Source organism: Mya arenaria, chromosome 15 (genome assembly GCF_026914265.1).
Source record: "Mya arenaria isolate MELC-2E11 chromosome 15, ASM2691426v1".
NCBI classification, from domain to species: domain Eukaryota; kingdom Metazoa; phylum Mollusca; class Bivalvia; order Myida; family Myidae; genus Mya; species Mya arenaria.
The window spans coordinates 17377879-17402791 of record NC_069136.1 but is presented as its reverse complement, the minus strand read 5'-3'; the positions used below and the strand labels follow the sequence as shown (position 1 = coordinate 17402791).

Genomic DNA, 24913 nt, shown 5'->3' with positions numbered 1-24913 from the left:
ACTTGAAAATGGTGTAGCCAAAACATACAAGATTTTACCTGAAAATAGTGCAGCAAGGTATATAGTCAATTGTTTTCAAAATTTATTTTTACTGGTCACTGATTTCTCTCATAACAAGTTTTAATTAGGCCACCATCACCATCAAATAACCTTTGTGGACGCTGTTGACTTTGATTTATGTTGGTGGGTTGGAAAGATTTGTCATAATGAAGATCTTGTTTGATCTATGATCATGGAACTTAAACTATAGCTTTGCCCAAGTCAACAAGTCAATGTCAATATTGTACAATAACACAACCGTAAATCATCATCATCATCACCATCATCATCACCAAATATCCTTTATGGACACTGACTTTTGGTTTTATGTTGGTCAGTTGGACGTTTGTTCAATGGAAAATCATCATCAAGATCTTGTTTGATCTATGATCATTGAACTTAATAAATTTTAGCCTAATTCAACAAGTCAATGTAAATATTAAAACATATATCCACCAATCATCTTCATCTTCAACATCAAATAACCTTTTGGGCCCTTTCACTTTTGGTTCTAAGATTTTGACAACCATTTTTCGATTCAAAAATTCGATAGTAGGCTCAAAGACCCTACCCATCACCTGTCCGCTTTTTAGCGGGAGACAAATTACTTCCGTTTTATTCAACATAATAATCAATACAAAATACATTTTACACATGAAAGAAATTATCCATGGTATGATCAAAGCCAGTTCAAGAATTATCCAAGCCATGGAGACCTCCGACGTCCAATCTGAAAAAAATATGTTTATTTTTATGTTACAATTCATAACATATAAGAACAGTTAACACAAAATGTTGACAACCAGTGATTTTATTTGCAATAGCAATATCAATAAAAGACAATAGCTGTCACAGTATGTGACGAATGACCCCGAATGTGACATTGACCTATGAACAAGGTCAGTACATGAAAAGTTAAAGATCAAACAAATACATAAGGCAAGTTATTTTAAATTGCCTCTAAACATAAAAAATACCACCCATACTTGACAACCTACATTCTTATGTCCTTATATTCAGCATTCCATTGTGAATAAACACAAAGTGTATCTTTCACCTTAGAGGTAGGGACATGGGTCTTGCACGTGACACGTCGTCTTGGTATGTCGAACACATGTGGCAAGTAATTTTAAAATCTGTCCATACAAGGGAAAGTTACAGCCCGGACACAACAACCTATACTCTATGTCCTTATATGCAGCATTCCATTGTGAATAAACACCTAAGTGTGACCTTGACCTTAGAGGTAGGGACACGGTTCTTGCACGCGACACGTTGTCTTGGTATGTCGAACACATGTGGCAAGTTATTTTAAATTCTGTCCATACAAGGGAAAGTTACAGCCCGGACACGACAACCTATATTCTATGTCCTTATATGCAGCATTCCATTGTGAATAAACACTAAGTGTGACCTTGACTTTAGAGGTAGGGACACGGGTCTTGCACCCGACACATCGTCTTGGTAATTCAAACACATGTGCCAAGTTATTTTATAATCTGTCAATACAAGGGAAATTTACAGCCCGGACACGACAACCTATACTCTATGTCGTTATATGCAGCATTCCATTAGGAATAAACACCTAAGTGTGACCTTGACCTAAGAAATAGGGACAAGGATCTTGCACGCGACACGTCGTCTTGGTATGCCAAACACATGTGGCAAGTTATTTTAAAATCTGTCCATACAAGGGAAAGTAACAGCCCCGGACACGACAACCTATACTCTATGTCCTTATATGCAGCATTCCATTGTGAATAAGCACTAAGTGTGACCTTGACCTAAGAGGTAGGAACACGGGTCTTGCACCCGACACATCGTCTTGGTAATTCAAACACATGTGCCAAGTTATTTTAAAATCTGTCCATACAAGGGAAAGCCCGGACACGACAACCTATACTCTATGTCGTTATATGCAGCATTCCATTGGGAATAAACACCTAAGTGTGACCTTGACCTTAGAGGTAGGGACACGGGTCTTGCACGCGACACGTCGTCTTGGTATGCAGAACACATGTGGCAAGTTATTTTAAAATATGTCCATACAAGGAAAAGTTACAGCCCGGACACGACAATCTATACTCTATGTCATTATATGCAGCATTTCATTGTGAATAAACACCTAAGTGTGACCTTGACCTTAGAGGTAGGGACACGGTTCTTGCACGCGACACGTCGTCTTGGTATGTTGAACACATCTGGTAAGTTATTTTAAAATCTGTCCATACAAGGGAATGTTACAGCCCCGGACACGACAACCTATACTCTATGTCCTTATATGCAGCATTCCATTGTGAATAAACACTAAGTGTGACCTTGACCTAAGAGGTAGGGACACGGGTCTTGCACCCAACACATCGTCTTGGTAATTCAAACACATGTGCCAAGTAATTTTATAATCTGTCCATACAAGGGAAAGTTACAGCCCCGACACGACAACCTATACTCTATGTCGTTATATGCAGCATTCCATTGTGAATAAACACTAAGTGTGACCTTGACCTAAGAAATAGGGACCCGGATCTTGCACGCGACACGTCGTTTTGGTATGCCAAACACATGTGGCAAGTTATTTTAAAATCTGTCCATACAAGGAAAAGTTACAGCCCGGACACGACAATCTATACTCTATGTCATTATATGCAGCATTCCATTGTGAATAAACACCTAAGTGTGACCTTGACCTTAGAGGTAGGGACACGGTTCTTGCACGCAACACGTCGTCTTGGTATGTCGAACACATGTGGCAAGTTATTTTAAAATTTGTCCATACAAGGGAAAGTTACAGCCCGGACACGACAACCTATACTCTATGTCCTTATATGCAGCATTCCATTGGGAATAAACACCCAAGTGTGACCTTGACCTAAGAGGTAGGGACACAAGTTTTGCACACGATACGTTTTCTTGATATGCCGAACACATGTGGCAAGTTATTTTAAAATCTGTCCATACAAGGGAAAGTAACAGCCCGGACACGACAACCTATACTCTATGTCCTTATATGCAGCCTGCCATTGTGAATAAACACCTAAGTGTGACCTTGACCTAAGAGGTAGGGACACGAGTCTTGCACGCGACACGTCGTCTTGGTATGCAGAACACATGTGGCAAGTTATTTTAAAATCTGTCCATACAAGGGAAAGTTACAGCCCGGACATGACAACCTATACTCTATGTCGTTATATGCAGCATTCCATTGGGAATAAACACTAAGTGTGACCTTGACCTTAGAGGTAGGGACACGGTTTTTGCACGCGACACGTCGTCTTGGTATGCCGAACACATGTGGCAAGTTATTTTAAAATCTGTCCATACAAGGGAAAGTTACAGCCCGGACACAACAACCTATACTCTATGTCCTTATATGCAGCATTCCATTGAGAATAAACACCTCAGTGTGACCTTGACTTTAGAGGTAGGGACACGGTTTTTGCACGCGACACGTCGTCTTGGTATGCCGAACACATGTGGCAAGTTATTTAAAAATCTGTCCATAATATTCTGAGTTATTGAGTCGGACGGATGGACGGACGGACGGACGGTGCGATTTTAATATGCCCACCTTCGGGGGCATAAAAACACATCACAATGCGATGACAATTAGGTTTTCAATAGTTAATGACCTTGACCTTAACCCTACGGGCCCCATATGTAATCCCATGAAGGCCCTCCATAAACGCTTCCTATATACCTAGTTACCTCAACCCTTACATGTTATTCATTTTCAACCTTTTTATTTTTTTACATCAGTGACCTTGATCTTTGCCCTATGGGCCACAAACGCAATCCCATGAAAGTTCTCCATAAACTCTTCCTATATACCATGTGATATCACAATTTGTCAACCCTTACTCAAATTATTCAGTACCAACCATTCTTTCTATTTTAGCAACAGTGACTTTGACTGTGACCCTAGGGGGCCCAAACACAATCCCATGAAAGGTCTTCATACACTTTTTTTCTGTTTTCTGTAACATTGACTTAAACCCTAGGGGTCCCAACAAAATCCCATTAGGGTATCTATAAACTCTGTCTATATACCAAGTTAAGTCACATTATGTCGAATTTAACTAAAATGATTTGATACCATAGGTTAGTTTGACACAGCCCAAGGCCATCCACCCGCCCGCCTGCTACAACAACTAAAGCCAATAACTCTTGAATGATTCAAGCTATGCGATTGGTTATCAAACTTGTTGGAGATATGCCCATACACATTCTGACTAAATTTGGAGATGAATGGACAACAGATTATAAAATGATTGGTCGTACAAGACCAATTTTAGGTCATTTCTAAAGTCACTGGGCCGTTTCTATCGAGTGACCTAAGCAATATTGCTGATTATAGATTTGATCGAGATATAATGCCCATTTACATTCTGACCAAATGTGGTGAATAAAGTTATTGATCGGACAAGATCAATTGTAGGTAATTTCTACAGTAAAGGGTGATAACTTCCGAGTGACTACAGTTATATGGCTGGTTAACAAACTAAACTGAGATAATATGCCAGTGATGATTGGACAAAGGCTTCTTAAGAAATTAAGCGGACCAGACCAATTTTTGTTAATTTTTATATTTGGAGGATAACTCTCGAGTGACGAGGGATATGGCTGATAATCGAATTTATCCAAGATATTATGCCAGTACATATTCCCACCACATAGAGCTATACATACTGGAAAACTTACTGGATGTAATATGTACTCTTTTTTAAATGGACATAAAAGTACAGCATGTACCAAACCTACCATGAATACTGTTTGCCTTTATTAATTCAATATCTAAACTTTTGCATTGCACTTTTAAGACAAACATAGCCATGTTGTATTTGACTGAGAAGAAAACATGGAATCTTTAGGGTTTTGAGAAATTTCGCCAAGTTACCAACTTTTTAATAACACCGTATTAATAGAATTTGTCGTAGATTTCAAATGAACAAGTTTCAAGAAGATTGGGGGAACCTTTTCCATTATTTGATTTCATGTCATTTTTTGACACATTACCCATAAATGACCCTGACCTTGAGTTTACAGATATTATGACCTAGTTTAGTACCATAAAATTGGGTTACAAACTTGACAAGACAATTTGACAGAGATATCATGAAGACACACATTCAAATCAAGCATGATGAAAATTGGATAAAATTGTTGCCAATCAATTTTTGCAATATTTGACCAAGTGACCTACTTTACCACTGGATTTGACTAATAATCTACCTTAACTATTTTTTTAGTAAGATGCAAACAAAATTTAATCAAAATGGCTGGACATGATTTGCTCAATTGTTTGGAAGGAATTTGGTTCACACTTCATTTGTTTTGCACTTTATGGTCAAATTTTACCATTATGCCCAAGTGAATCAAGTGTTTCACTGAATGTAAAAGAGCCAAAACCCTGTCAATAATGAGGAAGATTTTGGTAATAACTGGAAAATAGAAACAAGAGGGCCATGATGGCCCTAAATCGCTCACCTGAGTAAAAAAGTTTAACCTTTGTTATTAATATAGCTTGTTTCTCAAAGAATATTGAACAAGAGCTGTCAAAGTATGTGACAAATGCCCCCCAATGTGACATTGATCTATGAACAAGTACATAAAAAGTTGACTTTGCCTTTATGTGTCAAATACATATTGCAAGTTATATTAAATTGCCTCTGAGCATAGAAAAAAAACCCAATCATACTAAATGACAGCCAACACTCTTTATGTCCTCATATTCAGCATTCCATTGTGAATAAACACTAAGTGTATCTTTCACCTTAGAGGTAGGGACATGGGTCTTGCACACGACACGTTGTCTTGGTATGTCGAAAACATATGGCAAGTCATTTTAAAATCTGTCCATATAAGTAAGTCACAGCGCGGACACAACAGCCTATATTTTCCTTCAGGATGCCATGGCAACCAGAGTTTTGCATGGAATTATTTTTTTTGAACAATTTTGAAAAAGCACCAACCAAGGATCATTCCTATGAAGTTTCATCAAAATTGTCCAAGCGGTTTAGGAGAAGAAGATGATTGTAACCAATTGTTGACACTTTTCCTTTAGGTTGCCATGTCAACCAGAGTTCTAAATGGAATTAATTTCTTTGAACAATTTTGAAAAAGCACCAACCAAGGATCATTCCTATGAAGTTTCATCAAAATTGTCAAAGCGGTTAAGGAGAAGAAGATGATTATAACCAATTGTTGACATTTTCCTTTAGGTTGCCATGGCAACCGGGCCAAACAAAATTATGTGAACAAATTTAAGAGAGGTCCATGCAAGGACACTTCAAACCAAATTTGCTGAAGATCTATCAAGGGGTTCATGCGAAGAAAATGTTAAGTTTTTTTACAAATTTTAGCTCTGGTGGCCCTTAAAAGGGGCCAAACAAAATTATTTGAAAAGACCTGACAGAGGCCCATGCTAGGATGCTTCAGACTTGAAGATCCATCAAGCAGTTAATAAGATCATGTTGTTTAAAGGTTTTTCTATTTTTTGCTCTGGTGACCCCTAAAAGGGGCCAAACAAAACCATTTGAACAAAGTTGAGAGAGGACCATGTAAGGATGCTACATATCAAGTATGGAGTCATTCTGACCTTTACTTTCAGAGGAAAAGATGTTTAAGTGACAAGACAATGTAAAAACAAATGACCCCTGAGCAAGGCCAATTTGACCCCGGGACAATAATTTGAATACCTTTGGTGTAGGTCCACTAGGTAACACTATATACCAAATATGAAAGCTCTAGGTCTTATATTTTGGAGAAGAGAATTTTTAAAGTTATATTATATAAGACTATATAAAAATATTGAAAACCTAAGCCTATGAACACGGGGCGTGGCCAATTTTGACCCAAGGGCTAAAGTTTGAACAATCTTAATAGTGGTCCGATAAACGATGCTTCATACCAAATATCTAAGGCCTTCGCCTTTTGGTTTCGGAGAAGAAGATTTTATAAGTTTTCATCATATACATATATAAGGAAACCCATGACCGCCCGGGTGGGGCCATTTTTTGACCCCAGGGCCAAAGATTGAACAATATTGGTACAAGTCAACTAGATGATATATCATGCCAAATATCTAAGCTCTTGTCACTACTTGATTTTACGTGTGTATCTATATATGTATATTTGTTATTAATTGTTGTATGTGGCCCATATTGAAAATTGGTATGTGTACTAAATATGTTATCCAGTTTAAATTAAGACGTTACTTGTCTTTGTGAGTTCGGAGAAGATTTTTTAAGTTTTCACTATAACAAACATAGAGAAAACCTATCAGCCCCGGGGTGTGGCCAATTTTGACCCCAGGGCCATAATTTGAACAAACTTTGTAGAGGTCCACTAGACGATGAATCATGCCAAATATCTAAGCTCTAAGCCACGTAAGTTCAGAGGAGATGATTTTTGAAGTTTTCACTGTAAACATATAGAAAAAACCCATGACCCCCGAAGGGGGTGGGGCCAATTTTGACCCCAAGGCCATAATTTGAACAATCTTTGTAGAGGTCCACTAGACGATGAATCATGCCAAATATCTAAGCTCTAGTCCAAGTAAGTTCAGAGGAGAAGATTTTTGAAGTTTTAACTATAAACATATAGAGAATACCCTAACCCCCCTGGGCGGGGCCAATTTTGACCCCAAGGCCATAATTTGAACAATCTTTGTAGAGGTCCACTAGACGATGAATCAAGCCAAATATCTAAGCTCTAAGCAACGTAAGTTCAGAGGAGATTTTTGATTTTTTTTAATATAAACATATAGAGAAAACCCATGACCACCCAGGGGCGGGGCCAATTTTGACCACAGGGCCATAATTTGAACAATCTTTGTAGAGGTCCTCTAGACGATGAATCATGCCAAATATCTAAGCTCTAGTCCAAGTAAGTTAAGAGGAGAAGATTTTTGAAGTTTTAACTATAAACATATCAAGTATACCCATGACCCCCCGGGGCGGGGCCAATTTTGACCCCAAGGCCATAATTTGAACAATCTTTGTAGAGGTCCACTTGACGATGAATCATGCCAAATATCTAAGCTCTAGTCCAAGTAAGTTCAAAGGAGAAGATTTTTGAAGTTTTCACTATAAACATATAGAGAATACCCTAACCCCCCGGGGCGGGGCCAATTTTGACCCCAAGGCCATAATTTGAACAATCTTTGTAGAGGTCCACTAGACGATGAATCATGCCAAATATCTAAGCTCCTAAGTCCAAGTAAGTTAAGAGGAGAAGATTTTTGAAGTTTTAACTATAAACTTATCAAGTATACCCATGACCCCCGGGGCGAAGCCAATTTTGACCCCAAGGCCATAATTTGAACAATCTTTGTAGAGGTCCACTAGACGATGAATCATGCCAAATATCTAAGCTCTAGTCCAAGTAAGTTCAAAGGAGAAGATTTTTTAAGTTTTCACTACAAACATATAGAGAAAACCCATGACACCCCGGGGCGGAGCCAATTTTGACCCCAAGGCCATAATTTGAACAATCTTTGTAAAGGTCCACTAGACGATGAATCATGCCAAATATCTAAGCTCTAGTCCAAGTAAGTTCAGAGGAGAAGATTTTTGAAGTTTTAACTATAAACATATAGAGCATACCCATGACCCCCCGGGGCGGGGCCAATTTTGACCCCAGGGCCATAATTTGAACAAACTTTTTAGAGGTCCACTAGACGATGAATCATGACAAATATCTAAGCTCTAGGCCAAGTAAGTTCAGAGGAGAAGATTTTTTAAGTTTTCACTATAAACATATAGAGAAAACCCATGACCCCCCGGGGCGGGGCCAATTTTGACCCAAGGGCCCTAATTTGAACAATCTTGGTAGAGGACCATTTGGTGATCCTACCTACCATATATCAACGGCCTAAGCCTTGTGGTTTGGGAGAAGAAGATTTTTAAAGTTTTTCCTTTCCATTGCCATGGCAACCAGAGTTCTGCATGGAATTCAATTCTTTGAACAATTTTCAAAGGGGACCACCCAAGGAACATTCCTGTGAAGTTTGGATGAAATTGGCTAAGCGGTTTATGAGGAGATGTCGTTTAAAGTAAAAGTTTACGGACGGACGCCGGACAAATTGTGATCACAAAAGCTCACCTTGTCACTATGTGACAGGTGAGCTAAAAAAGTTACCATGAATGTTAATGATATGAAATAAATTTATCAGTAAGTCTTATATAGCAAAACAGAAGGATGCTATCACCTTGATCATAAAGGTAGGTACATTGGTCAAGCATCCTCATGCTATGGTGGTCACTTCAGCCAAATAATTTTAAAATCTGATCATGAACCAGAAAGATGAGGACACACAAAAACAGGCAAACTGATGAAGCATACTAAGTTCAGAAGGTTGCTGTGTCCCTGACCTTAATAGGGTCACAGGGTTTTCAGCACAATACATCCTGACGCTATAATGTTAATTTCTACCAAATAATTCTAAAAAACAGACCATGACTGAGAAAGATATGGTTCGGACAAAAGGGGGGGGGATGACGAATGTGACAACACGCATGATTCCTATACTTCACTTTTGAAGTGGGCATATAAAAATGTCACCTCTACTGGAGTGTTAAAAGATTCTTTAAGCATCTGACCTTGCAAGCTAGTGACCAACTTTGTTAACAAAAAAAAGAATACATCATATTTATTGATTCCAGAGCTCTATACAGTGGGAACTCAGAAGCTTCAATGGATTACACAATTACAAATACATCTACATTCAGTAAGAGCAAACAGAAACTATAAGCATAGGCCAGACCATAACCTCAAGTATGGGGAAAAGATGAAGGAGGTAGGGATGTGGGTCTTGCAGTCTGTCAGTTTTATGTACCAATCATATGTTACCAATTAACAGCTAAGTCTAAAGCACATGATAACAACACTGCAAGCAGATAGCTTTGACAATCTGTTATTCATTTTGCAATTGAAAAAGGGGAATAACTCAAAAATAACAAGAGATGTTTGTCAAACATTACAACCCCATGAGGGCCATGTTGTAAAGAATATCTGGACAATTGAATGAAATGACAGCCGATTTTTTTTTTATTGTCATTGGATGCCTTTGAGGCAGTTTTAAGATTATGAAAATTAAAAGTATGAGGATAGTGGGTACAATTTTTAATCATGTTCAGATGATGACTGATATTTGCAGATAAACATGTATCCTCTTAGCAGCAGGGAATGAGTAAATATCACGTAATCTAAATGACTAGTATGAGTTGTGACCTTGACCTTTGACATCATTATCCATAAGGGTCATCTTCACCACCAACCTAAATGTAATGTTTGAGGGCCATGGGTGCAGGAATTGTCGAGTCGCAACACAGACAAGCTTTTCCTTTCAAGGTCACTGTCACCTTGACCTTTGACGTGATACCCTTTAAATCAATAGAGGTCATCTTCTGGTCAGGCTCAGCCTCCATGTCATGTTTAATGATCAATTTGTTCGCGTTAAAGGTTACTGTGACTTTGACCTTTGACCTGATGACCCCTTAAACCAATAGGGGACATAAACTGGTCAGGCCCAACCTTCATGTCAAGTTTAATGACCATATGTCCAGGAATTGTCTATTTTGTGTTGAAGGTCACTGTGACATTGATCTTTAAACCAAAGACCCTTAAAATCATTAGACGTCATCTACTGGTCAGGCCTAACCTCCAAGTGAAGTTTGAGGGTCATGGGTTAGGCATTGTTGAGTTATCACTCGGACAACCTTTTAGCATTCAAGGTCACTGTTGACCTTGACCTTTGACCCGATGACTCCTTAAATCAATAGGGGTCATCTACTTGTCAGGCCCAACCTTCATGTCAAGTTTGATGACAATAGGTCCAGAAATTGTTGAGTTATCACTCGGACAAGCTTTGGTCTACCAACGGACGGATGGACCAACCAACCGACCGACATGTGCAAAGCAATATACCCCCTCTTCTTCAAATGGGGGCATAATTGAAGCCAGAGTTATGAGTCTTCACACAAAGCTTAAAACTATTTCTTGACACAAAAGGTCTAAAATGCTCAGAATATGCACAAAAGTGGTCTGAATATTGCCCTGACCCATCCGGCCTGTAGGGTCCATCGTTATATTCTCCATAGGAATCACGCCCATCGCTGCTGGTTTCCTTGAATGCGGGCTCTACAAATGACAGAAAATAGTACTATAAATATATCATATATTTTAAATGTATGCTAGGTGTATTATAATTATCTAAATTAAGTAATGCATACTATGCTCGATAATCTGTTTATAAATGTAATTTACTTAGTTTGAGTTTACGAATTAGAAGTAAATTAATTTCCTTAGTTAAATGAAATGAACGCTAGGTGGCGTTGTAAGTAAGAAAACGAGGTATGGTCAGTGAATTGGTCATTCAGTTTCGGACAGTCAAACGGACAAGACTTAACTTTCTTTGTTAATTTTTGAAAACCGGTTTTGATTACACTGTGGGCGACCACATTGTAGATTATGACTTCGGAGTCCATTCTAAGTACTGAGGATACGAGTTGTTGAGATTCAAACCCTATCCAGTTGCAATTAAGTACTATTTTAGCGGAGTTAAGCAGCTTGAAACAAGAAGTACATGGTAACAGTTATTCAGTGTCATCAGAAGTGAAAAAGTTAAAAACTGAGCAAGACATAAAGTGGCGTTTTGAAGGAAACAAAGTTCAGTTTAACTTTAACAATGAATTGTTGGATGCTGTAAAACAAGCAACTTGGATGTTAGAACATGGAAAGAGGGAATATTGTATTGAACAATTAAGCGAGTTTTCGGACAAATTGCAAAAGAGGAATAAGTTAATTAGGATTGCTGATAGTTCCGAGGGCGGATGGGAGACGGTACGACAGTACGAGTCGAATCCGGTAGCGAGTGATAGCGAAGATGAGACCAAGATTCACCAAGCTGAGAGCAGAGCTCTCAAGAAGAAACGCTCTTCAAGGGGTAAGGGGCGTGATTTTGCTAACACTCGTCAGCCTGTGCCGTCGCCCTTTCTTACGGGAGGTGGGCGAGGTCGTTTTCGTCCATACGGGTCCTTCAGCAACGCTTCCGGTTACGGTCCAGGATCCACTTCCGTTTTCGGCTACAACGCAGTCCCAGGCTTCGGCAGACCACCCGCGCCCGGCCCATGCTTCGCTTGTGGAGAGACCACCCACTTCCGGCGGAACTGCCCCCACGTTCGGGCAGGTGCCCAAGGCGACCAGCCTTCCGGTTCCAGAAAACGAGAATTCTGATGTGACATTAAAAGATGAGTATGATTATAGACGCTTTACTCATGATTTTTACGAGTATGAACAGGGTCAGAAACATATGATTGTTAAGGGCAGATTAAAAGATCACTTAGAATTTTGGCAAAGCATAGGTACTAATGATTATATATTAGACATTATTAAAAACGGTTACATGATACCTTTGTATTTGGAGCCAGAACAAATTTTCTGTAAAAACAATAAGTCTGCTATTTTAGAGCCAGAATTTGTAACTGAGGCCATAGAAGATTTATTAGATAGATGCTTAATAGAGAAATGTAGTTAATCCTTTAACTGTTTCAGTTCAGAGTTCTGGTAAAAAACGTTTGATATTAGATCTAAGAGAGGTTAACAAACATTTATGGAAGCAATCTGTTAAATATAAAGATATTATACTGCATTGGCTTTAATTCAGAAAGGATGTTTCATGATAAAATTTGATCTTACTAGTGCTTATCATTTTGTACAGATTTACGAGCCTCATACAAAGTTTTTAGGGTTTTCATGGAATGACAAGAGAGGTAATCCTGTATATTATAGATTCGTAGTAATGACATTTGGATTATCATCAGCTTGTTATTTATGGACCAAGTTATGCCGCCCATTGATTAAGAAATGGCGTGGTGAAGGTTTGCTTGTTACCATGTTTCTAGCTGATGGCCTAGGTTGTTCGAGCACATATGAAAGTGCGTTGAGATTGAGTAGTCATATTAAGTCTGATTTATTGAGATCTGGTTTTATTCCTAACGCGAAAAAATGTATTTGGACCCCAGTTCAAAATATGGAATTTTTGGGCTGTGATCTTGATACTTTAGAAGGTACCATTTCTGTACCAAAACGTAGACTGAGCAAAGCAAATTCAGCTATCAAAGAGCTAATTGTTTCTGCAAACAAAAAGGTTCATGTTTCTGTGAGGAAAGTTGCCAGTACAGTAGGACAAATTATGACTAGGTATTTGAGTGCAGATATTTTGAATGCTAGTCATTGAAATTCGTACATTTTTCTGAGTGATGAAAGCCAACAACAGTTGTTGTTTTGGCAACAAAATTTAGTGTTAGTAAATAACAAAATGTTTGAGCAGTCAAAAACATGTACAAAGGTGGTATAATCAGATGCTAGTGACATTGGTTATGGAGGGTATGAAGTAAATACTGTAAATGGTGTTTCTCAAGGTGTTTGGTCACAGGAAGAGAGCATAAAATCGTCTACGTGGAGAGAGTTAGTCGCAGTGTACAGAGTATTGTTGTCTTTGGTACATTTCGTAAGACACCAAAAGGTTAAATGGTATACAGATAATCAAGGTGTCAGATCAATTGCTGTCGAGGGTTCTATGAAAAGGGAATTGCAAGATGTTGCGTATAGTATTTTCCAGTGTTGTATGGTTAACTCTATTTCACTTGAAATGGAGTGGGTTCCAAGGTCGGAAAATGAAAAAGCTGATTATCTGTCGAGGTTATCAGAGTTTGATGATTGGGGAATATCTGATGTCGTTTTGCAAATGATTTTTGAGAGATTTGGTCAATTACAGGTAGATTGGTTTGCATCATATTATAATGCAAAGTTACCGAAAGTTTCTTCCCGATTTTGGAATCCAAATTGTTCAGGTATAGATGCATTCGCAGAAAACTGGAATGGTCATATAGGATTGTTTGTGCCTCCAATTGTTGTCATTCACAGAGTCATCATGAAAATGGCTAACGATAACGCGAGAGGTATTTTAGTGTGTCCGTGTTGGAAATCGTCTTTGTTTTGGACATTTTTGTGTAAAAACGGTGTATTTATCGATGAAGTTGTCGATTGGTTTGATTTACCGATCGAGAAGCATTATTATGTAAAATGTAAAAATGGAAAGGGGATGTTCGGAAATACTGATTTGAAATTTAGAATGTTGGCACTACAGTTTGATTTCAGGAAGGGGAATTAACTGTGATTTTGTAAATATGTAGTATAACAGTGAATAACCTACCCTGGTTGGGTAAATAAACAAGTTTTGTAATATTGCAGCTTTGCTGAGAGGCGGTATCGCCGAAACAATAACATTTGTCATTGCGGTATCGTATAGATGACTTAGCAGAATTGCTTTTTATTGCTTGGTCGATTGTATGATTAAGAAATTGCCACAATGCATAAAAATAAGGCGCATGCCGATGATTGTTTGTGAGATTATTACAATGCTTATAAGAAGAGGACGATTGTCTTTGTTCATGTTACGTTGTAACTAGGCAAGTTCCATTTAAAGAAACAAGACAAATGCTTATTTTGATTTTTGTTTTATACATTTATTTTTCCAGGTTCATGAGGAAGATATTAATAGCCTACCTGACGTCCTGGCGGATAGAGTGAACCTGCTCCCGGACCTGCTACGCCAGTCACGCGCACACAGTACGGACACAAAATACCATGGTGCTTTCATGAGTTTTCATAAATGGGCGTTGTGTAACGGGTTGGGGAGTAGGGACATTTTACCTGCTAGGAGTCTTGCAGTTGCTATTTATTTAGCATCTTTAATTCAAACCGCAAACACACCTAGTCCTGTGATTGCTGCTTTTTACGCAATAAAATGGTTTCATGACATAATGGGTTTAGAATCTCCTACAAATTCTAAATTAGTAGTAAACATTTTGAGTCTGCAAAACGCATATTATCTAAGCCTAAAAAGAAGAAAGAACCGATATATATTAATATTTTAAATGGTATATACGACAGATTGTATACACAAGAAAACATTAAAAGCCAGCGTATTATTTGCGGTTTTTTGGTAGCTTTCGCAGGTTTTTTGAGAAGTTCTGAGTTATTAAGCATTCATGTGTGTGATATTGTATTTCAATGTTCATATATGGCTATATTTATGGAGGGGAGCAAGACTGATAGATATCGTGATGGTGCTTGGGTAATGATTGCCAAAACAAATACAAAGTTGTGTCCAGTCGAGAATGTTAGAAAGTTAATATTTTGGAGCAAATTGTCAGATAACGATTATTTGTTTTGCAATATATGTTTAACGAAAGACGGTTACAAAACTAGAAGTGCAAATAAGAAAATGTCTTACACCAATCTTAGAGAAGTTTTTCTAGAGGCTTTAAAGCCGCATGTAAACGACGTGAGTAAATATTGCCTTCATTCTTTAAGATCGGGTGGTGCTACTGTTGCTGCAAACAATGGTATTAAAGACAGACTCTTTAAAAGACATGGTCGGTGGGTTAGTGAAAGTGCAAAGGTTGGTTATATCAAAGATGATATACATGATCGGTTATCAGTGTCTTTGAGTTTGGGACTGTAACGATTGCTGTTTGATGTAAACTTGTTATGAATGTTTGTTTTAACCATACGTATAGAGTTTATAAGGTCCATCAGATTATTATTTTTTCAGTGCCCGTTCTTTTAATTCAGTTGACTGCCCAGATGCTTATTCAAATACAGTATTTGTATTTCTCAAAATGTTGTTCGTTTTTTGTTAGAAAAAACTAGTATTCACCACAAATATAGTGGTCAGTCATAAGTCTTAAGGTGTGTGTGTCAAGGTCATGAGGTCAATGAAATAAGTGAATGGAGTTGTACGTCAGGAAGTGTATGTTCTGACTGTGCCTGTAGCAGTAAAAGGGTGTAGGTGTCAACATGAGATTTAAACCTCAATCCTCAACTTGTTTATTAACTGTGAAGCCCATAACAGGATTATTCTCCCTAGTATTGCCCTACAAAAGGATTTGTCCCATAACAGGATTCCTCGCCCTACTTTTGCCCCATAACAGGATTCCTTGCCCTAGTTTTGCCCCATAATAGGATTCCTCACCCTAGTTTGGCCCAATTCCAGGATTCCTCGCCCTAGTTTTGCCCTATAACAGGATTCCTTCCCCAAACTAGTTTTGCCCAGTAACAGGATTCCTCGCCCTAGTTTTGCCCCATTCCAGGATCCCTGTCCTAGTTTTGCCCCATAACAGGATTCCTCGCCCTTGTTTTGCCCCAACACAGGATTCCTTGCCCTAGTTTTGCCTCATAAAAGGATTCCTCACCTTAGCTTTGCCCCATTACAGGACTCCTCGCCCTAGTTTTGCCCCATAACAGGATTTCCCGCCCTAGTTTTGACCCATAACAGGATTCCTCGCCCTAGTTTTGTCCCATAACAGGATTCCTCGCCCTTGTTTTGCCCCATAACAGGATTCCTTGCCCTAATTTGGCCCCATAACAGGATTCCTCGTCCTTGTTCTGCCCCATAACCGGATTCCTCGCCCTAGTTTGGCCCCATAACAGGATTCCTCACCCTTGTTCTGCCCCATAACCGGATTCCTCGCCCTAGTTTGGCCCCATAACAGGATTCCTAACCCTTGTTCTGCCCCATAACCGGATTCCTCGCCCTAGTTTGGCCCCATAACAAGATTGCTCGCCTTGTTTTGCCCCATAACAGTATTCCTTCCCTGACTAGTTTTGCCCCAAAACAGGATTTCTTGCAAGTTTTGCTACATAACAGGATTCTTCGCATCACTTTTACCACATAACAGTATTCTCAGACTATTTGCTTCAATAACAACATTTCTAGCACTAATTTTGCACAATAACAGGATTTCCCACACTAATTTTGGCCATAACACCATTTCTTTTGCCGCAAATCCCAAAACCTTCAAAACATCACCCATCACACAACAAATGCCTACCTGGTCTGGACTTGGGCTTCTGTTCCACGTCCTTTCTCTTCCTGTGCACCCAGTAAATGAACACAAGATGAAGATGAAGAACAGCCCTGACAACAACATCCCGATAAACCAGCCATAGTTCGCCGCTATGGCACGCGCAGCAGCTGGAAAAAATATTATAGACATGGTCGTTAAACACTTGTCAGAGCATGTTGGTAGAATAGTTCAACTGACAGGCTATAAGCCACCTTTAATCCCATAATGAGGAAACAAAATCATAAAAATATGTATGTAAGAAAATACTTATTCATGAACATATGAAAATATGAGATTTTTTTTATACATAACTAAAAACTTTATATCCAGACATGAAGCGAATACTTCTATGTCAAAAAAACATTTATATTACAATTCCTTTATGAAATCCTTTAAAACAAAACAACTCACCAAATCCAACAATTCAGACCTCACTTTTGCTGTAGGCCCTGGTGATTCCATCTACGGCAACTACCCTCACTTCATAGTACGTACCTTTCTCCAGGCTTGTTATTTCCTTGTAGTTATTGAGAACCAGATCTGTGGCAAGCTGCCATGTAGCAGCACCTAAGGAAGAAAAAGAGATTGCTGTGAGCTATTCACTTAAATTCAATTGAAGTACTTTAATTCCTCGTTTTTATTCAACAAAGATATGCAAAATCAAGACTAACACATCCAAGAAAACTTACAGTGAAACGGTTCAGAGGTAACTCTTTTTTCAAATGGATCACAATCACTCTATATTAACATATACAGTCATGTATGTCAAAGTATTCAAAATCGCCTTGTAGAAGTCAAACAATATTTTAAAGACAGAAACTAGATATATAACTGATTCATTTTCATACATTCAATTTAGGTCTAGTCCAATGAGATAATCAATTAAGCAACTACTCGTTATGGCCTCTAACTGTTTGTCTTACTAGTTTTCCTTACCTTCTTTCTTGAATTCAACATAATGCACAACTTGGACACCAGCAAAGTAACTAGCCTGCCAAGTGATGTTGAATGAGTTCTCCTGTATGTTGACAATGTCAAATTCTGGGGTACCAAATGCTGAAACATAAATAATTGCTATGACAATACAATGTTACATGGATGTATGCGGCTTTCAGATTACAAGATATTTCATGTTACTAATGCCAAATAAACATCAGGTCCAAATTTAACTTTTAAAATTAATTAGCTTTATGTTTATATTTTTTTATCAACTTTGTATACATATTGTTATTATTTCATGGTCATTGTGTCATATAAAATTGTAAAGCAAAGAATCATGATTAAGGAAGGCAATCACTTTTCAGTTTTTGTACAAAAAAATAAAACAATGCATCAAATACACAATTATATCGTTAACATGCATGTTTATTATTTTTCCCCCTTTTTTTCATTCATTTTGGTTTAGATTGCTTATTACATGCATAGTATTTCAGTTATTACTGGTACATAAAATAACTTTATTCTTATAAAATTAGCATGCTTGTAAATTTGTATTGTGTTATGTCATACTATGCTTTGTAAAATGCATATATATTGTATAATAAATTCAAATTGTCAAGAAAAAAAGAGAAAAGAAAGAAAGGCAATCAATGAAGTACATTTCAAGCCTGTACCTGATTTCAAGCCTGTACCTGATTTTTCAGTAGTCAAAGCCTCAATGTATGTTCTTTCTCCACGACCAAACCATGTTCTAGCGAATATGTGTACGCGGTATTTCACATTCGGAAGCAGTCCACTGAGAATGGCCTGTAGGGCATATGGGTTGATGATCTGTTCATCACGGTCATGCAGGGATCTCAGCTCTAGCCCATCAACTGTGTGACGACAGGGAAAGGTAGAGGGAAAAGTTATTACCAGAGACCATTAATTTAGTTGTAATGAATACCCCTAGATGCCACCGTGAACACAAAATTGGTTTAAGGAGTGAAATGGCAAGTGCATCAAAGCCTATTTTGATACATATTTCCATGAAGTTTCATGAGGTCATTGCAATACTTTTAGTGCTACATTCTTCATAAGATGTTTGAAATGTTGCATGAAAAATTGGCATGTGCACAACAGCCCATGCTGACCAACGTTCCTACGAATTTTCATGTGTGTGTATACCACGAAATGAATCTTAAATCAATAATAACTTTTCTTTTACTACACCATTTTAAATGAAACAAAGGGCAGTCCTTGCTGCTTAAAGAGCCCCGCCTTCATGTTCTTACCGAAGTTTGATAAGGTGATTAGTTTCATCAAACACTTCAACATACCTGTTTCCAACATAATGTTTTGACAGTGCTCCATCAGACGGACGTATTTAGGAAAGGTTTGTCGAAGTGTTTTAAGAAACTAAACTCTAAATCAAATTCTAATAAAAGATTGAAGTTGAGGCTCCGTTACTGGTGTAGACTGCGCTATGTTTCATTTAAAATGGTGAAGAAAAAGAAAGCTATCTTTGTTTAAATTAAACTAGTTAATATTGCCTTCCGACATAGCATTTATGACGTAATTTATCACTTGGTATACACACACTGATGACTGTGGCTGCAATACTTTAACTGCTCAATGCGACATAAGCTTTTTCAGACCATTTTTATCCAAATTAAGAACCATCACTATTGTAACATGGAGTGAAATGTAACCAAAACGGCAGATGCACAACAGCCCATGCTGACAAAATAAAGAAGTTTCTAGTGTGTAGGTGCAATACTTTGGGAAGTGTTTACGACACATTATTGTGTCATGACGGACACAACTTCTATATAGTTATATATTCAACTACTTCTGGAGTATTATCATCAAGTTTTCAATGAAAAGCATGAAGAAGTCTACTTTATGCATTTTTTTCGGAAAGGATTAATTTTAAGATCTTATTTGCCTTTCAATATAAAAGTGTGTACCCTCATTGCAGCATAGACAATCTCTGTATTCCACAAGTTAATGACAGTACATGTACTTTAGGCATGTCCAAATGATCCGACTATGAAGGACTCCCCCTACCTGTCTGGTATGCGAGATCGTATCCAACAATGATCATGTTGCGATCCTCCTGCTCTGGGGCCTTCCAGATCAGAGAAAATGAGTAACTGCTACGAACACTTGCCTCCAAGTACGGGATCGGACCAGGTTCTATTAAAACATAGAACAACAACAATGTACATTTGTATTAGTTTAAACAATAATACAAGAGCAAGTTGACCTATAAAGATGAAATTTAAGATGTAGGTTGCCCTTGACCCTGGTTTTCAGGTCAGAAAGTCAATGGTCAAGGTCACAATCAACAGTCTTATGAAAACTTTTTCTCCATCCTCAGATAAGTAGATCCAATAATTTAACCTTGCTAGAAATTCTTATCTTGCCCACCGACAAAGATAAAATGCCCGTATGGAACTCCTTTTTTATTGTCACCACATTGTAATTACCTCCCTTGTTGAAGTGTCGTCTGTAGCATCATGGTAACATCGTCTTGTGGCAATATTCAGAACGCTAATAAATTATTTCTCGCTTCAAATGTCACCATAAAACAGTTTTCACGCACCTTTCAAGAAATAATGCTTCACTCTCCTTAGAACTATTTAAAGACCGGTTTGACTATTAACATTATCTGAATCACTGCGCGCATATCCATGACAACCACGAATTATTGCATATCCATACACAATTATTTTCACTAAGTACAAAAGAGTTCCAGTAAAAAAATACATTTCACTTAATTTTGTTTAACTGAGGTGGGAGAAAAAGCATCTACCATAGCCGCTCGTGTAAGATAGGTTCATCCCGACCCTCGCGCAGGGTGTTTTGTGAAAACTCGGTAAACCTTGTTTCCCCAAAACACCCTACGCTCGGATCAGATTAACCTATCTAACACTCTCGGCCATGGAAGATACTTATAGTCCGCAGGATGAAATGTTTGTCTTCATTTTCTGAAATCTTAAAGCAACTATTAACAATCAATGCATTTCTTCTTTAACATCTTTATTCAATCTCCCATAAGATTCTGACGAAACCGTGCTCAGGAGGAATAATGTTTGAAAACCGTCTCTTGTTTTATATCCTACTGACCTCCTTCAGCAGTGGTGAAGCTGACTGCATCACTGGGCCGCCCAACATAGTAGTTGTTGATGGAGTATGGAGGGAGGTACTGGAGCTGGTATGTAGCGCGCACCTGCTGTGACTGGCTGTCTGCCACAAAATCCATGGGAACAAGAGACGAACGTGGCATCACCTATTCACGGAATGTGCTCAATTTCTCGTTGCTTCACCAGAACTGAACCTGGGGAATTCAGATGCAGAAGAGCATGAATTCACCATTAATATTCACCGTCATACACCAAAATACTTTCATCTACTTTGATACAGTTGTTCAATGTTTGTTCAGTGATACAGTTGTTCAATATTTGTTCAGTGACGCTTTATCCTGTACAATGTACATATTGTCTTTAAACAAAATGTATTTGTAGTGTGGCAAGCATGACAATCCTAAGGTACATTTTTAAAAAATTACGCTTCTAAAACCTTGTTCAACTCAAAACTATTTTTCATTTGAAAACATGTTTCTTAAATTTTAATCTAGAGAGGCCTATTTTCATTATTGAGACCTTGAATCCCTGGAACTCTCCATGTATGGAGGATATCTCTCCTTTCTTCTTGAGCCAGAGGTCATCAAAGGTGAAGGTCAGCTTGGCTGCTGTAGCACTAATATCACAGACACTTCAAGGTTACTCGCCACGCCACTTGGTACTGTAAGAAACGAGTAAAGTCTTCATATAGCGTCCTTTACACAATGATTTATGGAATGTTTTCCATTATGCATCGTTAAAAAAATTCTTCACTTAAAACTTAGTACTAATATGAATTTGTACATGCATTTATTGTGATATCCACATTTTAAGCGTTATTAACATATTAAAGGCTGGGGTAATAGTATAAAAGGCAGACAGTCAGAAAAATGGCCATTTTACTTGACCTCAAAGCACTGTCTGCTACTACAGACTGCTTGTACATTTTTTCAAATAAACAAATAATTCACTAACATAAATTGCTAATATTTGTCACATAGTTTATTAAATGTATCATAAAAATATCTTCTAAATTTCAAGTATCTCAAACAGTTATAAATACTACTTTCAAATATATTTTTTCATAACTGCCAAACAAATTCGATTTTCCCAGAAATATTTGAAGAGTCAATTTAATAATTACATGATAAAATATATGTAAAATAAAATCTCGTCTCAAAATAACCCCACAACCATGGTAAAATCTTGAAATTAGACGTAAATTTGATGCTAGGAATGATCAATGAATAATCTTTCACCTTTGTAACATGTAAGAGTTACGGTAAGAGTTTACTGTTAAATAAATGTATAACACATGGGACTGATAAATATTCTTTTTCAAATATCTATATTTGAACGTGTTGTCGCATAATAAATCATAGCACTCACTTAAGGCTGAAATTTTTGGGAGAAGTGACTTCTCCCTTCAGTCAATTTAGGGAGAAGTTGGGAGACTTTAGGGAGAAGTGATACTTTTCACAACACCTGATACAAAAACTAGGCCATACAACACACCTAAGTTTATATTCACATTCAAATTAATTGCTATAACTATATAAAATGTTCACAAATAATGTATCATTTTTTGCTCAGCAAAAGTGTATTTGTCAATGTTACATAGTTTATCTGCAAATAGCATCTAAAATGAATCAAAAACCAAGACAGCTAAGGATTTGAAACAATCAAAATGACCTTATAAATGAACTGTCAATATAGTAGGGGGACGAATCTTGTTTTGGTACGTTCGGGATGGGTACGAATGTCACATTCAGCTATGCTGTTATACAAGTAAACACTACATAAAGCAAAAAAAGAAGATATTTTTGTGTTTACAAATAATTTTTTATCATTTCATTTTATCATGAACATTTCACTAAAACCAATCAAATATTTGTTGATATGTCATGTTATTGATTTTCTTAGCGCCACCTTGCCGATGGCCCGAGATGGCAATGGCTATAAACGTCTGCTTCAAAAACAACAATGTTTAAAATGTCTTGCATTGTTTGTTCAATACATATATCAATTACTTTTTAACTTCTTTAATGCTTGACAAGATTTTTCATAATTATGTCGCCTTTTCAATCTGATTAAGACGAACTTATATCATTTGATCAGGGACTTCTCAATGTACATTCTGATTGGTTGACCAGCAATAGCTCCGCATAGCCCAATTATCGGATTAGGAGATTACCTAATTTTATGAATGGCTAATTGCGGTGTTTTGACTAATGTGACAGTGGTCAAATACTCGCTGATTGACAGATCACATTATAATCAATGTCGCTTTGATGATACAAATAGGCAAAGTCTGGGAATTTAGGCGACCACTTCGCCCAAGTCGCCCCCTCGCGAGAGCCCTGCTGGTACACATAAAATCTGGCATGACTCAACAAATTTAGCAAAATTCCTATTGAACAATCATGTAAAATTGTATACTATTGATTACTCAATCATCACTATTAATTATACAGAGAAACTGTACACTTACTGTCTTCATACGAATAAAGCGTGTAGTTCTACACATTAGCCTTTGAGTCACGGATCTTGACCTGGTATGGGAAATATGGCTTGTTGACATCAATTTGTAGCATGTTATTCCGCCAATTGTCTATAAGCATGGTCTCCATCTCAAACCCCTCCTGGTAGTTTACCTGGTACTTGAAGCCGGGCCCGTTGTGTTCCAGTTACTCAATGGGCTGGGAACCAGACAAAATAAGGTTAGTTCAAGAATATATAAGTAATAATATTTATGTATATTTAGCAAGGATATACAGTCGAAACCTGTTAAATAATTTGAGCCTCTCAAATATCAAGCCAAGAGGAAATACTTACACAGAGTAAAACAAAATCAGTCCGTTAAAACTAGGTAGAGCCAACAAGGAAATCGAGCAAAGCTATAATATTAGAGCCGGTTGTGACTTAAAAAAATCGCAAGAAACAAACATTTCCTGAGATTATTCTATTACTATGGCATAACATTGACAAATTATGTAAACAATGTAAAACTTAAATTATTTCAATACATGTCATTTGAACTCTTATCAAAATAGAAATTCAGCCCAAATGATATAAAATATTACACCTTAATATTTGAATCATACTCATAGACAATAGTCTAATTCCTCATATATAGCTAACATGTTACACTTTCTCCCCTTACAGTGTTCTTTATGCTTATTTAACATGATAGTTAATGAATTTACTAGTTAAATGAATAATAACAAATGTCTGATTATGATACATTTGAATAACAAATATCAAAAGAGACTTACAATCCATTCAATCTTCAGTTTGTCTCTTCTGTCACCGATGGACTTTACATTCTCTGTGTTCTTGTCAGGTAGGGCAGGGTTTGTTCTGCACACCGTTTTTGTGTGGAAACTCGGCAGACTGATGCCGATCTTCATTGTAGCAACAACACTGAAAGTGAAGTTCACCCAGGGGTTCAAGTTGATGATGGCAGTGTTTGGTGTGTAGTCCAGAGTCTGTGCCGAACCACTGATCAGCATTGAAGGATGTGTTGTACCGGACTATGAAGTAGTTTACCAGGGTGTTGTTCTCAATGCCTTTGATCCATTTTAGCTCCGTGCTGTCTTTCCGACATCGCTCAATCTCTACACTGTTTGGTGGGTCTGGGCAATCTGTTTCACACAGAATGCATGAGGTCAAAATATTATACATGTACATACACATACGGCACATCTTGTTTTCCACATTATATCATTGTGATGGTTATCATAAAATATCTTGGTATTTGCTATAAGATAGAAGTAAGAAAGGTAAATTATATTAACTACTGAACCATGACAATGAGTATACATGTATTTTCAGAATAAACATCCACTATTAAATTCCATACTATCCAGGGTGTGAATTGGAAATGTTCCAAACATTAGAGCCTGTGATAAGCTC

The 24913-nt window shown here is 37.6% G+C and overlaps 1 pseudogene; it reads right to left on the bottom strand.

Moving 5' to 3' along the window:
* Nucleotides 1-697: 697 nt before the first annotated feature.
* LOC128219157 (neuroglian-like) overlaps nucleotides 698-24913 on the bottom strand; it is a 43860-nt pseudogene continuing 19644 nt past the window's right edge.